The sequence below is a fragment of the Salvelinus namaycush genome, unplaced genomic scaffold (assembly GCF_016432855.1).
Source record: "Salvelinus namaycush isolate Seneca unplaced genomic scaffold, SaNama_1.0 Scaffold2076, whole genome shotgun sequence".
In the NCBI taxonomy this organism is placed as follows: domain Eukaryota; kingdom Metazoa; phylum Chordata; class Actinopteri; order Salmoniformes; family Salmonidae; genus Salvelinus; species Salvelinus namaycush.
The window spans coordinates 26,296-32,194 of NW_024058871.1; positions in this window are offsets into that span (position 1 = coordinate 26,296).

Below are 5,899 nucleotides of genomic sequence, written 5' to 3' on the forward strand. Positions count from 1 at the left end.
CTCTCTACCCCTCCTGACTGTGTCCTGTCTCTCTCTCTACCCCTCCTGACTGTGTCCTGTCTCTCTCTCTACCCCTCCTGACTGTGTCCTGTCTCTCTCTCTACCCCTCCTGACTGTGTCCTGTCTCTCTCTCTACCCCTCCTGACTGTGTCCTGTCTCTCTCTCTACCCCTCCTGACTGTGTCCTGTCTCTCTCTCTACCCCTCCTGACTGTGTCCTGTCTCTCTCTCTACCCCTCCTGACTGTGTCCTGTCTCTCTCTCTACCCCTCCTGACTGTGTCCTGTCTCTCTCTCTACCCCTCCTGACTGTGTCCTGTCTCTCTCTCTACCCCTCCTGACTGTGTCCTGTCTCTCTCTCTACCCCTCCTGACTGTGTCCTGTCTCTCTCTCTACCCCTCCTGACTGTGTCCTGTCTCTCTCTCTACCCCTCCTGACTGTGTCCTGTCTCTCTACCCCTCCTGACTGTGTCCTGTCTCTCTCTCTACCCCTCCTGACTGTGTCCTGTCTCTCTCTCTACCCCTCCTGACTGTGTCCTGTCTCTCTCTCTACCCCTCCCCTGACACCATGTGTATACACTGTCCTTCCTCTGGAATGTATATAGTGCCATGTACTTATTAAAAAGGTCTCATTCCCACATAATAAATGTTAATAAATGATGTTAATACATTTAAATGAAAGCCTGGAGTTTGTGGTTTTTCAGTCACGGCAGGGATGGATCCAGGAGAAGTCCACCATGTGACACAATGGACAGGCAGTTGTGGAAGTCCCAGGCTTCGTCCCAAATGGTACCTTATTCCCTATGTAGTGCACTACTCTTGGCCAGGGCCAGTAGGGTGCTGGTCAAAAGCAGTGCACTACATAGGGCATAGGGTGTCATTTGGTATGCAGACCCACTCTTCATCCTGTCAATGTCTGTAATGTTAGTTGCCAGCTGTGAAGTCTACTGTATGTATTGTCATTTGTGATGTCTTATGTTTGTGAGGTCTTCTTGGTTGTACCCAGGACAACTAGTAACCACTAATGGGGATCCATTGTCTGTTATGTTTGTGAGGTCTAAATTTACCCATTTGGAAGGGGTTTTGGAGGACTGACTGTACCTTCAGTTCCTCTGGTTAAAAAAAAAAAAGTTGTGTTTCCTAAATCAAATCAAATTTCATTAGTCACATGCACCGAATACAACAGCTGTAGACCTTACAGTGAAATGCTTACTTATGAGCCCCTAACCAACAGTGTAGTGTCAAAAAATAAAAGTAACAAGCAATTAAAGAGCAGCAGTAAAAAATAACAATATATACAGGGGGGTGCCGGTACAGAGTCAATGTCCCTGGGCACCGGTTAGTTGAGGTAGTATGTAGGTAGAGTTTAAAAAAAAACAACATTTTATTATTTTAATTATTTATTACAAAAACCACAAGGAAGGGGTAACATTAAAGTATTAGAACATGAAAGACAAACAATACAGCATCAAGACATTATCAAACATGTATCAGTCTTTCCGCAACAGAGCCATCCTTGTGTGAGGGTGATATAAAATATATGTCATAGTTTCCTTTTTCATGATTACAATCTTGTGAAACCCGAACCCTCCAAGATCCCCCCACAGTTCCCCAATAGCTGTCCCTCAACCATTCGAGACCCCTCCCACAGCCTCCCACAGCCCCCCCCAAGAAGAAAAATAAAAAATACAATTCAGTCCATTCCCCCAACAACCCCCCAATGCACCAACAACCAAGAGAATGAACCCCCACCCCCAAGAACCCCCCCAATGCACCAACAACCAAGAGAATGAACCCCCCAATGCACCAACAACCAAGAGAATGAACCCCCACCCCCAAGAACCCCCCAATGCACCAACAACCAAGAGAATGAACCCCCCAATGCACCAACAACCAAGAGAATGAACCCCCACCCCCAAGAACCCCCCAATGCACCAACAACCAAGAGAATGATCCCCCCAATGCACCAACAACCAAGAGAATGAACCCCCACCCCCAAGAACCCCCCAATGCACCAACAACCAAGAGAATGAACCCCCACCCCCAAGAACCCCCCAATGCACCAACAACCAAGAGAATGATCCCCCCAATGCACCAACAACCAAGAGAATGAACCCCCACCCCCAAGAACCCCCCGATGCACCAACAACCAAGAGAATGAACTAAAGAGACAAAAGGAAAAGACAGAAGAAAACAGCAAACAACAATGCAAAAAAATTAAATAATAATAATAATAATAAATGTAAACAAAGGACATCAAGGACAACTGAAATCATAACAGCAATGCCAACTGTATATGTTTGTGTGCACGTCTGGCCCTATTACACGTATGTGTGTGTTCTTGTTTGTGTTTATTTGAATGAGAGTGTGTGTATATGGATGTGTACAAACACCTGCACGGCATCAGCCTCAGGCAAACCGGCATTAGTTGGAAAAACACTGCCCCTCAGTGTCATTCAAATGTACTTGTTATTATGTTTTATTTTGATCGTTTTTTTCTTTTATCTTTGACCATCATTCTCTCTCCCACACAGCAACTCCACTTCCACTTGTCTCCAATTCCACATCCCAACCCTCAGCCTCCCTCAGCCCATCCCGTCTATCTCTGCTGGCCACCCTCAGCTTCCCTCAGCCCATCCCATCTATCTCTGCTGGCCACCCTCAGCTTCCCTCAGCCCATCCCATCTATCTCTGCTGGCCACCCTCAGCTTCCCTCAGCCCATCCCATCTATCTCTGCTGGCCACCCTCAGCTTCCCTCAGCCCATCCCATCTATCTCTGCTGGCCACCCTCAGCTCCCCTCGGCCCATCCCATCTATCTCTGCTGGCCACCCTCAGCTCCCCTCGGCCCATCCCGTCTATCTCTGCTGGCCACCCTCAGCTCCCCTCGGCCCATCCCATCTATCTCTGCTGGCCACCCTCAGCTCCCCTCGGCCCATCCCATCTATCTCTGCTGGCCACCCTCAGCTTCCCTCAGCCCATCCCATCTATCTCTGCTGGCCACCCTCAGCTCCCCTCGGCCCATCCCATCTATCTCTGCTGGCCACCCTCAGCTCCCCTCGGCCCATCCCATCTATCTCTGCTGGCCACCCTCAGCTCCCCTCGGCCCATCCCATCTATCTCTGCTGGCCACCCTCAGCTCCCCTCAGCCCATCCCATCTATCTCTGCTGGCCACCCACTTCCTGTTTCTACTCAACACATATCTTTCAACTATGCTGTGATGTTTAATGTACAATTTCAATCTAATCGAATAGAATCCACAGATTGCGAGTTGAAGATAAATACTTTTACTAAGAGTATTAGTATATTAGTAATTGACTGACCCGGTCTCTCCAGATCTCCTAACAGTACTATTTCTAGGGTCAATTTTAGATCAATGCTATGCATTTTCAGCCATTTCTGAACCTGAGACCAGAAACAGGCTACCTGAGGGCAATACCAAAATACCAAAATAAATGGTCTATTGATTCTGTATCCTCACAACAATCCTCACAACAAAATCTGCAGAGCTTCGATGATTTTGTGCCCCAAATATTCAACATTTTGTTGGTGGCAAGAATTCTATATAATAATTTTAGCTGAAAAGCATGAAGTCTTAAATCTTGCATTGTTTTATATATCAACTCACACACCCTGTACCATGGAATCGGTACATCAAAAATCTCTTCAACTATTTACCAACATATTCAATCTCTCCCTATCCCAGTCTGCTGTCACCACTTGCTTCAAGATGGCCACCATTGTTCCTGTACCCAATAACGCGAAGGTAACTGAACCAAATGACTATCGCCCCATAGCACTCACTTCTGTCATCATGAAGTGCTTTGAGAGGCTAGTTAAGGAGCATGTCACCTCCACCTTACCCGACACCCTAGACCCACTACAATTCGCCCCAACGGATCCACGGATGATGCAATCACTATCGCACTGCACACTGCTCTATTTGATTTATTAGGATCCCCATTAGCCGACGCCAATGGAGACAGCTAGTCTTATTGGTGTCCGACATATAAAGAAAATACATACATATCCCATCTGGACAAGAGGAATACCTACAGCATGTAAGAATGCTGTTCATCGACTACAGCTCAAACACGATGAGTTTACAGTGATACAGTTGAACACGATGAGTTTACAGTGATACAGAGGTTCAGTTGAACACGATGAGTTTACAGTGATACAGAGGTTCAGTTGAACACGATGAGTTTACAGTGATACAGAGGTTCAGTTGAACACGATGAGTTTACAGTGATACAGAGGTTCAGTTGTATGGCACAGTTGTCAACATCCTGGTCCTCAAATGAAACTGGTATACTTTCCTATTTATGCTGTTTTTATTCCTCCGCCAGTTTTGATCCTTTATATTGGGCAGACAGACCAGTTCCCTACCTCCTCCCGCTGCCACCTGCCTCCTCCATTTTGATCCTTTATATTGGGCAGACAGACCAGTTCCCTACCTCCTCCCGCTGCCACCTGCCTCCTCCATTTCTGGGGTAATGCTGTAATCAATTGGTTGTACTCTTGGATTGAGCAGACCTTCCTGTACAAATCTGATCACTCCATGAAGGACATAACTCTACCATTCCAATTTATAATATCTTTTAAGAACAAAATACCCTTTTCCCATAAATACAGGTATTTTATCAACCAGCACATTTGAGTTCAGCCATAATATTTGTTGTAATATTTGTTCTATCTTTTCAGGGGGATGAAATTGAAATTGTAGCCAGCTCTGCAATGCTTGTTCGAAAAAGACAGATACTTTGAAAAAAGTATAATTTTCAATTAATTGAGAATGAGACATGGCAATCTGCACAAAGGCAAAAAGGCCATTTTTAAACAATGGATGAGCTTTTCTTAGTAATCTACTTGAGAACCATTTAGGGTTCAAATAAAATTTTGAATGAGTGAAGCTTTTAGAGAGAGGTTTAGTGCTTTTATATTTAATAATCTCAACCCACCCAGTTTATATTCACTATATAGATAGGCCCGTTTTATTTTGTCTGGTTTAGCGTCCCAGATAAAGCAAAATATTTTTTTTCTCATATGATTTAAAAAACAAATCATCAGGAGTAGGCTGCACCATAAGTAAGTGAGTAAACTGAGATATGACTAAGGAGTTAATCAGGGCAATTTTTCCATAAATAATATATTTACCTCTCCATGGTTGCAGGATCTTGTCTATTTTTACAAGTTTTCTATTGAAATTCATTGTGGAGAGCTTATTTATTTATTTTGTGATATGAGTACCAAGTATGTCTACTTCACCGTCAGCCCTTTTTAAAGGTAAGCTGCAAGGTAATGTAAAAGTGGTATTTTTTAAGGATCCAATACGTAATATTGTACACATCATAATTAGGTTTTAGTCCAGAGAGTACAGAAAATATCTTTAATGATCTTTAAAGATCTCTAATGAGACATTGCAGGGATCTAGCTTGCGGACTTAACATAAAACTTGAGTCATCGGCATACATGGACACATTTGTTTTTAAGCCTTGGATTTCTAATCCTCTAATGTTGTTAGTGGATCTGATTTTAATAGCTAGCATTTCGATGGCCATAACGAATAGATATGGTGACAGCGGACACCCTTGTTTAACTCCTCTTGACAATTCAAAACTCTCTGAGAAGTAGCCGTTATTTACTCTTTTACACCTGGTGTTACCATACATTATTTTTACCCATTTTATAAGAGAATTACCGAATTTGAAAAAATCCAGGCATTTATAAATAAAATCCAGTCTTACTTTATCAAATGCCTTTTCAAAATCTGCTATAAATACCATTCCTGGCTTATATGTTTCATGATGTTCTATTATTTCTAGTAGTTGTGTAACGATCTTCTTCGTCTGATGAGGAAGGATCGGACCAAAACACAGCGAGGTAAGTGTTCATGCTTTATTG